We start from the raw sequence: 12,472 nt of genomic DNA on the forward strand, positions 1-12,472 counted from the left end.
TGCTATAAAGCTTGTGTTCTAATATTGTAGATGATTTATATTTGTTTACCATTTCATATGGTGAAATAAGAAGGTAATTTTACAATAACGCGGTATGTATAATCGCTCACACTAGGATAGCAATAAGTTTCAAGTTGATTACATATATGTGATGTTTGCCTCAAAGATTGAAAATAGTAATCATAAATAACATAGAACCACAAAAGGGTAAACATACAATGCATACGGAAGCATGAAGCAAAGCTAAGTAAATGGGTATGTTTAGTTGAGGAAGCATTAAGCTAAGCTAAGAAAATGGGTTTGTTTAGTTGAGGAAGGATAATAAATACATTAAAATTGTTTGGTGGGAGATGGATATGATTCAAACTAATTTTAGCTTTATTTTGTGGCAAAGTTATATTTATCCAAATTCATTTACATTCATAATATTGAACAAAACATTAATACATTTCTGGGAAAATGACAGTTGTTTATTGTAAGTGAAGAAACACTGACCTTATGGGTAAGCTCTGGCTAGAACTTCAACTCTTTGGCGATCCGAACAGCTAACTGCAAAACCAAACACCGTTATGACTCGTTACAGGAATGGGGTTATTCCTGTAACCACCCTCCGGCGTGAGAATAAGTCTCGGTTTGGGAGAAAGAAAGTGTGAATGTAGAGAGAGAGAGAGAGTAAACGAGAGCAAGATGATTCGTACCTTTGATGTTTACCTCTATTTATAGTTTACCATTAGGGTTTCCCCTAACTTAGGATGGACTCCGATAAGTTAGGGATTTGCATGATCTTCCCAAAAGGTTGGGGATTTGGTTACGTGGTTTATCCATGCAGAATAGAACATTCTAGAATAAACATGTGTAATTAAATATTTATAACTAGTCTAAGTACCCGTGTGTTACACGGGTGGTGGACCAACAATAATTAATATTATTCAACACCATCTAAGTAAACATCTTAATTAAATAAACGTTGAACTACAAATCGATTACGTTTAAGACTGTTACTTGGAGATACCTCATTGTCTTTATCCGTTTCCAACGTGCGACTCATGCCGGCAGAAGAAATTGGCGTTACATTATCACCGACGCAAGAGATGGAAACCTGTGAGAGATAATAATGTTAACAATAAACAATTGTAATTTCGCGGGTGGACTAACACACAAATATATAACTTAAAAATGTTAAAATAATCCTTTAAATGAAATAATCGTTGAAGTAAAGAAATCCATCCCTCTACCCGCGGGTACATCAATGTTGAGTCTTGATCAATTTGAAAAACATCATTACTTTTAGTGACTTGTTAACTCCTATCCAGCCTAAGTATACATATTGGAACCATTTTAAAGGCTGTAACTTAACTCAAAATGTAACAGGATAAAGTATGAAAAAGCCATCCAATACACACCAAAACGCATAAAACCTTCCAAACGGTTTTAATATGAAAAAAGTTCAAATTATTATAGTAATCATCTAGCGTTCATAATAACAATGAATTGTAATCAATTATACATTTTATAATTTTTTTAACAATATAGTGTTTATGAGTTAATATGCTCGACTTGTTTTGACTTGTTACCTAACCCACCTGCAACACCTTGTAGGCTTGTACAGTCATTCACACTCAAAAGAAAGAGAAAATATTACCAGCACCTCACTTGTTGCAGCAGAATAGACGTCCTAATCCAGCCCTGATTGACCCGAAAACTAATAAATATAAGAGCATTATTGCATGGTGAAGATGTAATATTATATAATATGGCAATGGTTGACTTGAATAAGTGTATCAAAATGTGAGTAGGCCTTTGAATCCGCAACAGCTTCAATTGCACTTCTCTGAAAAAAAGATCAAGCATGACATGTACTGTTAGTGAAGTGTGTTAAGATGTTATGGAAAACAATATAGTCAACCAAAGTATGGTGGTAAGGTTTCTATAACTGCTTTGGATGTTATATTATGTGTAATCTTTCATAACTTTATATGTGTTACAAAAGAAAGATGGCAAAAGGGCATGCATGCAATAATTTTGAATGTGTCAAGTAAAGAAGGAAAACACTACCCCTTTAGATTACCAACTAAACCTTATTTGAAATCAATATTTGTTGGTCATATAGAGTATTGGTCACTCTAATGATATAAGGTGCTTGCACACAATAATGGTGACAACACTTAGTTAAGTTTGAGCTTCATCCATACTTTTTTGATAGCTTAGTTATCAATCCTATTTAGAAGTTCTTAGAAAAAAAAAATCAAAGAATATTAAATTCAGAAAACACTTGCATCCGTTTTAAGACACCTTGTTTGTTTACCTTTAACTTCAAGCCAATTTCTTGACATTTTGTCAAGTAGAAGCCACATTCATCTTTGGGTTAGGCATTTGGTTTAAGAGCTTCCGAAATATTCAAGACGATCTCTGTAAATGCTACGAAGCCACATCCACCAAAAGAATATCAGTCACAAATCAATAACTAATTGAGTATTAGAAGACGATATCCAGATTTCGCAAGTTTGATAATTAGATTACGCAAGTTTAGTCACAAATCAATAACACAAGCCAAAAATGACCTGTTTATAATTAAAATCTCTATCTACATAAAAATGAATAGAAATAATATAACCTTTATCGCAACCTCAAGGTGTGCAAACAGCTTTTGCACAGGCTAAACACATTATCAACAAACTTATAAAAAATAGAACAAATATCGATTAAAAACCAATTTAAATTACTCAAACTTCCCACAAAATGATACGGGGAAGTGCGTACCTCGAAAGAGAAGTTATTGTAATATTATCATAATCAAAAGTAATGTTATTGTAATATTACTTTAAAAGTAATGTTCCAGCTCTCTATTGGAGGCATAGAGCTTGATTCCAATGGTTTATTTGTTAACCTCATCTGCTATTGCACTAAAGGAGCAAAACAATGTGCAAATTTTAGTTTCAATATTAATATCCAGCCTTTTTTTTTTCTTATAGATGCTTATTATTAGTAAAATGAAACTTTATAACATACTTAATATTAGTGCTAAATTATAAGTTGAAAATTTTGATTTAATCCTATTTGAGAGATTAAACACAACACGAATTGACCCGTTCTTAATTAAATGAAATTAGATTAAAAATGAAACAAATAAAATTTAACAAATATCCGATCAAACCAAGAAAAAATTACCGTATTTACCTGGAACTGATAGAGCATCTGATTTGATTCAGTGGAAGGGGAACAAATCCTGATTTAAAAACAAACATTAGAGATTTGGATTCAATATATACGAAATAAGAGTTTGGATTCACTGTAAAGGGACCAAACCCTAGATTGACCAGCAAACAAAAAATAAAAGAATTAACTAATTAACCTGTTTTGAAGAATGAATAATCAATGTCAGATTTAGGGTTTCAATATGAAAAAATAAAATAAAAAAGAAACACTATTAGCATCTGTAAATGAAAAATTCATAAACGAAAAATAGAAACACCATACCTATTATATAAATCACAGAGTGCATCTGATCGTTGGAGTTGCTGTAAATAGCAAAACCTGCAATTTTTATCTTCGTGAATCACAACCTGCAATTTCTTTCAAATTATGCAACCAAAATTGCTCTTGGCTCCATTCATCTTCAGCTTCATCAATTGCCAACAACAATAGAAACAGTGATGTGATATATGAATTGTAATTAACAACTATATTGTTCTCTTCTTCTTCGATGTAACAATAAAAACATGCAATTCAACACTTTCTACAAACTTGATATTCAAGATGTCAAAAATAGATCTAAAATCGATTCATAATCAACACAAATTTCGATCTCATGTTTTATTACTGTTTTTGTGTGAATTAACAACTGAAAAAGATGAAGAAGAAATCGATGAACTTGCGACGGCGGATGAATGCGACAAACAAAAATTGTCAAAGTGGAACGATCGCCTTAGATTAGGGTTTGTGATGAGGAGATTATTGAAAGGAATGATCTTCAAGAATAAGAATATGGAATGTATTTATTTTTGGAAGATGATTTGAGAGAAGATGAGAGGATGATTGAGAGGGATTTGAGAATTCTTCTAGTGTAAGATTATGAAACATAGAATAGTAAGAGTCTATTAAATTTGCCGCTCAAAGGGAAAATAGAGGAAACAATAAAATGCCACATGGCATCTAATAGCTCAAGTTAATGCCAAGTGGCCTAAAATTGTTTTGTTTTATTATAAGGTATAGATAACATAATAGGTGATGACCGAGCCGGGTTAGCCGATCCGGGTCATACCTCGTCATGTCCCCCCAGTCCGAAGTTATGAAATGAAATTCATGAACTCGGACTAAAAAGGAAAAAGTCAAAATTCCCCATTTGAGTATTAGTTTCTCGAGTGGGGTACCGTTACTTTTTTGAAAAATGGCGGCGATGGGAAAAGATGTGACAGTTAAGTCATCATTAGGATGACAGTTGTACCTCCCCTGTCCTGACACGCGTTCCCATTCGTTTGCCTTTTCGAATTCGAAAGGTTGTAATCCCTTATAAATAGGTTCCCCATTTAGGGTTTGGGATTACATTTCCATCTTTGTTCACAACCACTTTCTTCAACTTCTTGATTCCAAAAATGGCTTCCAAGACCGGCGAGTCCTCTTCTTCTGCCCAAGCAAGTTCTGATGCCCTATATGTCAAATGGGGGCTTGTATCTTTCAACAATCTTGTTCAAGAGTACGGCATTAGGGCAGATTGGAATCCAGTGCTGCCGTCAAAGACAGACACAACATTTCCGTTAAAAGAGGGTAAAATCACTCTGTTTAGTGATTTTTTCAAATTCTGCAATTTCCGATTGCCCATCACCAAGTTTTGTAAGTTGGTTCTTGTCACACCCCGATTTCCACGTGTCTCACCAGTGGGCCTGGTGGGGGATTACCGTGACGATGTTGGCAACAATATAGTCAAACCACACAATTATATAATGCACAGCGGAAGCTTAAAGATAAATATATAAACTTCAACCTCTGGTTGTAATATCAAATGTATTACAGAAGTTGAATATATCCACAGCGGATCAAAATAAATAAATATTGTTCATTCAGATACGGCATCAAGTTTGCGAGACTATTCGTGATGCTTAGGCAGCTAGTACCAGCCAATTTCGTCTAGTACCTGCACTTAATCTTTTTGGGGAAAATACGTCAGTTTACACTGGTAAATACATTCAACTGACACATTTGAAAATGTTTATTAAAATTGATTTGAATGCACAAGGCACAAACTCTTTTATAACTTGGGAAAATTATTAAAATCTTGTGAACGTTTTACATGTTCTTTTATGCGTTCAGTAGCCCGGGTCGTGCCGGGTTAAAGATTTATAGACACACCACATTGCGTAAAACCGTAGTGTAAAAAACCAACGGCTACGTCTTTTAATTTAATGTCGACACTTTATACCGGGTGTACACCTACACCGGGATGTCGATGGTCGTGGCCATTTCGTAAAATGATGCCAAGGATATCCGGGACAACGGTCATTAAACCCCCCAAAGGCTTATAAGAAACAAAACTGTTTAAATGAGCCGATCATATTATTTAATTAACCACCTAAGCGATGGAAGAATACAATGCTCAATCAAGCGGTATTAATATACCGTAACCCAAGCCCATATAGGGGAAATAAGTTAAAGTATTTACCTTTGCAAGTATATTTCCTTAATTTGGATTAAATCACCGATAGCTTTTACTGGGGCTCCTAATCTGGAACGAAGGTTTTAATTAACCTCTTAGAATCCTAACGAGTCGTTATAATGGCCGTAGCCTAGACCGGTTGGTTCCGATATATATAGATATGGTTTAATCGCGCGAAAAGGCGAAAACCGAGAATGGAGTGTGATTCTGACCCAACAAGTTCAGAGACTTGTTTTATACGGGTTTATGGTTCACACTCTGGATTTTGGGGTTCAAATAATATAATTTGACCCGTATCGGCTAATTTATGAAAACTAGTTTCATAAGCCGAACCGTGCGCGCAATAGGCGAAACGGTTAACCATGAGAGTCGTACGCTTATTTCCTAAGTCAATATGCCTTAACGAAGTTGTGGTATCAGTAGGATACCTTCCGTGATGCCCGTAACGAGTTTAAGTTAATATTATGCCCCGTAGGGGCTTTTCGGTCATTTTAAAGACTTTTAAAGAGCTTTTCGAGTTCTACAGGAAATCTGAGTTTCCCGAACAGTTTATAAAGTCTAAAATACTTTATTTATTATTTAAAATCAGTAGCAACTGGAATCGGGTCAAAAGACCTTGTAGAACTCATGTTTTGGCCGAAAAGGGCATATTCGGTATTTACCGAACCGTAGCCATAACCGCAGGTTATGAGCGAGGTAAAAATTATTCAAAATCTTTAAAATTCCCAAAATATTATTTTAATACAGTGGGTAAAAGTTTTGGTGACAAAATTTTGGTTTAGATAGGTGTTATGCTAATTGCGCCGTTTATTACAAAAGTTTATTTAATTTGCGCTAATTAGCATATCTCCCATTCTAGACCTCGGATTGACGTGAAACCTTACGGACATGCTTATAATTTACTAAGCAAGGTTCTGGTCCGTTCACGTGTCCGAATTACTCGTTTTAATTTCAAAAGGCCGTTACGGTCAACTTTTAGGCGAATGACGGAAATGCGCAAAAGACTCGGATAACTCATGAACCGATCACAGAGGTTTATACCAACATGTGACCTGGTCCTAAGAGAGTCCTAAGGTATATCTATACTTCACTAAAACGGGTCAGAACTGAAGTCAAAGCAAAAGTCAAACTTTTGCAACTTTCGGCTCCGAACCGGTTCAATATAGCAAATGGTCGATTCAAACGAGCGCAAACAAGTTTATATACTTATTATCATGTTTTATGATTGTCAAAACAGGTTCCATAGCATATACATTACAGATTATGCATAAATTGCTAAAATAGTTTTCTGTTGACTTTTTAATCGCACGTTTGACTCGATATTTGACATAGTTAGAGTGGTGATCAGGGGGAACCCTTTTAGAGGTTTATTACCCACATAAATACCTACTCAAAACTACTTTTGATCCGTCATAAGACTGAACCATTTGCAAGTTATTGCAATGACAACCGTTAGTTACGACGGTTGTGTTTATAGGCTAAAACTATGGAAATGTATGACCAAAATGGTTGTGATCGACTTACAGAAGTGTGTTCTTGCTTATAGAGCAGAGAAGGGTGCTTGGGAGCTCCTTAGAATGATCAGAGATGTATGTTTGAGTTGTGTGAATGTTATGAGTCAAACTTGGCTATTTATAGTGAAACTAAGCCCTCAAGATCATCACAACTCAGCCTACATTTGATCATGGATCATGGGCAGGTGTCCCTAAGGTGTATGGGTCAAGTGTAGGGTGCCCATGCCTCATTGATTGAGGTTTTGATCGTTCAAAGGCTCCAAAAGGCAAGTAGTTACAACTTTCTGCATCTGGGCGTCCCACGCGACCCGCATGGGAGTTCCATGCTTGTTTAACGCGGGTCGCCTAATATTCAAATATCAGGCGTGTAAAACAGGAGGCTCGCGGCCCGCTTACACTTAACCATAACCATCACGCGGGTCGCGAGAGGTTATAATTTCAGAAATTTTAAATCTTTTGTCATGATTACGAAATCCTGGTAATTAATAACGAAATCTTTCGTAATGATTTACCTGACCTTTCGGGTTCGAAGGGGTAACTTTGCGGTTTGGCCCTCGGTCATTTACCGATAGGGGCCTCGTGTTATTTACCCGCATTATTAAGTCCCCGGTTAATTTATTAATTATTTGGAAAGTCTTAACTTTCACTGTTGACGCTTTTAACCCTTCGCATACGAATTCGAGTATAACTCTCTCGTTTTAAGACGGAACTTCGCGGAATTTATACAGTATTTTCTAGTGAGCGTATAATACTGTTACGAAGTCTTGGGAACGTTAAAGGGTCACTCAGAGGTATAATTAAACATGTTGACACAGTTAACCCCTGTAGTTCGTAATCTCTCACTTTCTTCCGTGTTTCGCTTCCGTACGATCTATGATTTATTCGTTTGAAGGTACAAGCATTATTTTAGGGTTACTATACAGTATATTTACCCTTGTTGACATTTATAACCCTCGAATTTATATACTTTCAAGGTTTGTCAAAATTAGTCCTTCATTTATTATAGATGCCACGTGTAATCAATGACACGTGTTAACACATTATTGGACACAAAAATTCGAGGTGTTACATCCTCACCCCCTTAAAATAAATCTCGACCCGAGATTTACTCAAATAAATAGGGGTACTTTTCTTTCATTGTAGCTTCGACTTCCCACGTATATTCAGGACCTCTACGAGCATCCCATTTGACCTTTACAATCGGTACGTGCTTTCTGCGAAGCTTCTTTACCTGTCGATCCTCAATCGACAATGGTTTTTCTATAAATTTTAAGCTCTCATCTATATGCACATCTGTATGTGGAATCACCAACGATTCATCGGCGTAGCACTTTTTGAGATTGCAGATGTGGAACACATTGTGAATTCCATTGAGCTCTTCAGGCAAGTTCAACTTATAGGCGACTGACCCGACCCGTTCAATGACCTCAAAAGGTCCTATGTATCTCGGACTCAGTTTGCCTTTCTTGCCGAAACGCATCACCCCCTTCCAGGGTGATACCTTAAGCAACACTTTTTCACCTACTTCGAAGTGAAGATCCTTACGTTTTGGATCAGCGTAGCTCTTCTGCCTATCACGGGCAGCCTTGAGACGTTCCCGGATTTGAACAATCTTGTCCGTTGTCTGGAAAACAATCTCTGGTCCTGATAATTGGACCTCTCCTACTTCCGCCCAACAAACAGGTGATCTACATTTCCTACCGTATAATGCCTCGAAAGGCGCAGCCTTTATGCTGGTGTGGTAGCTATTATTGTAGGAGAATTCGATCAGGGGTAGGTTCTTATCCCAGTTACCACCTAAATCGATCGCACATGCACGAAGCATGTCTTCTAGCGTTTGGATAGTACGCTCACTTTGACCGTCCGTCTGTGGATGGTAAGCCGTACTAAAGTTTAAACGCGTGCCCAAAGATTGCTGGAAACTCTTCCAGAAGTGAGACGTGTATCTAGTATCCCGGTCGGAGATAATAGACACAGGTATGCCGTGTAAGGCTACAATCTTATCCACATAAAGTTGGGCTAACATATCGGAGCTATACGTCTCCTTGATGGGTAGAAAATGCGCTGATTTAGTCAGCCTATCGACTATGACCCATATTGTATCGTTTCCTTTCCTGGTTTTGGGTAACTTGGTTATGAAGTCCATAGTTACGCATTCCCACTTCCACTCGGGAAGTTCAGGCTGTTGTAGCAAGCCAGACGGCTTTTGGTGCTCGGCTTTGACTTGAGCACAAGTCAAGCACTTTGCTACATGGGCGGCTACAGACTTTTTCAAGCCTATCCACCAATAATTTGCCTTTAAGTCTTGGTACATTTTGTCTGCACCAGGATGGACTGAGTATTTGGAACTATGGGCTTCCTGGAGAACAACATCTCGTAGTCCTCCATAAATCGGAATCCATATACGTCCGTTCAGCCTCAAGATTCCATCCTTGCTAAGAGTCAACTGCTCCTCAGTTACTCCTAGCTTTTCATTAGGGTAATTAGCTTCTAACACAGCCTCTCGCTGTGCAGCTAATATCTTTTCGATTAAATTGTTCTTGACCTCAATGCTCTTGGCATTGATTCGAATAGGTTTTACCCTTTCTTTCCTGCTCAAGGCATCAGCGACTACATTCGCCTTGCCGGGATGGTACCTGATCTCGCAATCATAGTCATTCAGGGTCTCCATCCAACGGCGCTGCCTCATGTTCAACTCTTTCTGGTTGAACAGGTGCTGGAGGCTTTTGTGATCAGAATAAATCACACATTTAATACCATAAAGGTAGTGCCTCCACAATTTCAGTGCAAATACAACGGCACCCAACTCCAAATCATGGGTGGTGTAATTCTTTTCGTGCACTTTTAATTGCCTTGAAACATAGGCAATCACCTTGCCCTTCTGCATAAGCACACACCCCATGCCTGTGTGTGATGCATCGCAGTAAACTACGAATTCATCCGTACCTTCTGGTAATGTCAGCACAGGTGCATTGCTTAGCTTTTGCTTCAGTATTTCGAAGGACTCTTGCTGCTTTGGGCCCCAAATAAACTTTTCTTTCTTCTTGGTTAGGGAAGTTAAGGGCGCAGCAATCCTTGAAAAATTTTTAATAAACCTCCGGTAGTATCCTGCTAACCCCAGGAAACTACGAATTTCGGTAGGCGTCTTTGGCTCTTGCCAGTTCATGACCGCCTCTACCTTAGCGGGATCCACTTGGATACCACGCTCACTTACAACGTGACCTAGAAACTGAACCTCTCTTAGCCAGAATTCACATTTCGAGAATTTGGCGTAGAGTTTCTCACGCTGTAGTAATTCGAGAATGCAACGGATGTGCTTCTCGTGGTCAGCTTGGTTTTTGGAATATATAAGGATATCGTCGATGAAGACTATGACAAATTTGTCTAGATACGGCTTGCAGACGCGATTCATGAGATCCATGAACGCAGCCGGTGCATTTGTGAGCCCAAAAGGCATCACTAGGAACTCGTAATGACCATAGCGAGTCCTAAATGCAGTCTTGTGTACATCTTCATCTCTGACCCTTAGCTGATGATAACCCGACCTTAAGTCGATCTTTGAGAAATAGCTTGCTCCTTGCAGCTGGTCAAATAGATCATCGATCCTTGGTAAAGGATATCTGTTCTTTATGGTAACTTTATTTAGCTCTCGGTAGTCGATGCACAACCGCATCGATCCGTCCTTCTTCTTTACAAATAGGACTAGTGCTCCCCAGGGAGATGAACTAGGTCTGATAAAACCTTTCGCCAGCAGTTCATCCAACTGGGTCCTCAGTTCTTTCATTTCCGTCGGAGCTAACCTGTAAGGTGCTCCTGCTATCGGAGCAGCTCCAGGAATGATGTCTATTCTGAACTCCACTTGTCTATCTGGTGGCAAACCAGGTAGTTCTTCGGGAAAAACCTCGGGGTATTCAGAAATGACAGGAAGATCCTCGATCTTCGGCTTCGGTTCTTCAATTATCACCTGAGCCATGTAAATTACGCAGCCTCTGTTCAAACACCTTGAAGCTTTCAGCATAGATACGTCTTCGGGCAATCCGTACTGCGTATCCCCTCGAATGGTAAGCGATTCACCACTCGGAGTCTTTAGCACTATATGCCTCTTGCCGCAAATGATTTGGGCCTGATTACGGGATAACCAGTCCATGCCTAGCACAATGTCAAAACCCGCTAATTTGAAAGGAAGTAGAGATAAAGGAAAAGAATGGTTCCTAATGGACATTTCACATCCTTCTAGAACAGTTGAGACGGTTTCTATCGTGCCGTCCGCTAACTCTACTTCGTATTTCGCATCAAGGGTTTTGATAGGCATATTTAGTAGTTGGCAAAATTTCTGGTCTACAAAGGATTTATCAGCGCCAGAATCGAATAGTACTCTTGCAAATATATTATTTACGAGGAAAGTACCTGTAAGCACATTGTCGTTCTGGACCGCTTCCTTTGCATCCATGCGAAAAACTCTCGCATTTGACTTCTTTGTTTCTTCCGCCTTCTTGGCATACTTTGGGCAGTTACTCTTGATGTGCCATTTTTCATTACAACCATAGCAGGTTGCATCCTTGATTTTCTTGCACTCCACAGTCTTATGATCCTTGGACTTGCATAGTCCACAGGAAGGAGTCTTTGATTGTGACTGTGAGTTTGATGCAAATCTGCATTTCCCAGAGTGGGGTTTCTTGCAGATCTTGCAGTTGGGCCTTTCACCAGTTTGCCCATCCTTCTTTGCCTCCGACCCTCTTTTGCCTTCACCGTTTCCACGGTGCTTCTTCCCTGATCTTCGTGAGGTATCATCCTCACGTTTTCTCTTCTCAGCCTCCTTGTTCCTTAGTGTCCTCAGACGGACAGCGTCCAAGGTAAGAGACAAGGAAAGGTCAGTAACTGACCTGAAGGTCGTCGGCCGAGAGGCCTTTACACTCGCCTTTATTGCAGGCTCCAAGCCCCCAATAAAACGGGCGATTCTTCGAGGTTCTGGGGTCACAAGGTACGGGACCAGACGAGACATTGTATTGAAACTCGTCAAATATGCCTGGCAGTCCAGGTTCGTCATCACCAGTGACACAAAGTCAGCCTCGATCTTCTCAACCTCATGCTGAGGGCAGTAGTTTTCCTTAATGAGAGCAATAAATTCCTCCCATGTCATCTTGTACAAAGCAGACTTACCAGATGCCTGCACCAACGCCCTCCACCATGCCAGGGCCTCGCCCTTAAATGACTGGGACACATACTTCACCACATCCCTCGCTGCACACCCGCTGATGTCCACAATAGTGTCCATCTCATCTAGCCAGGTGATACAATCAACAGCACC

This window comes from Helianthus annuus, chromosome 4, assembly GCF_002127325.2.
Source record: "Helianthus annuus cultivar XRQ/B chromosome 4, HanXRQr2.0-SUNRISE, whole genome shotgun sequence".
In the NCBI taxonomy this organism is placed as follows: domain Eukaryota; kingdom Viridiplantae; phylum Streptophyta; class Magnoliopsida; order Asterales; family Asteraceae; genus Helianthus; species Helianthus annuus.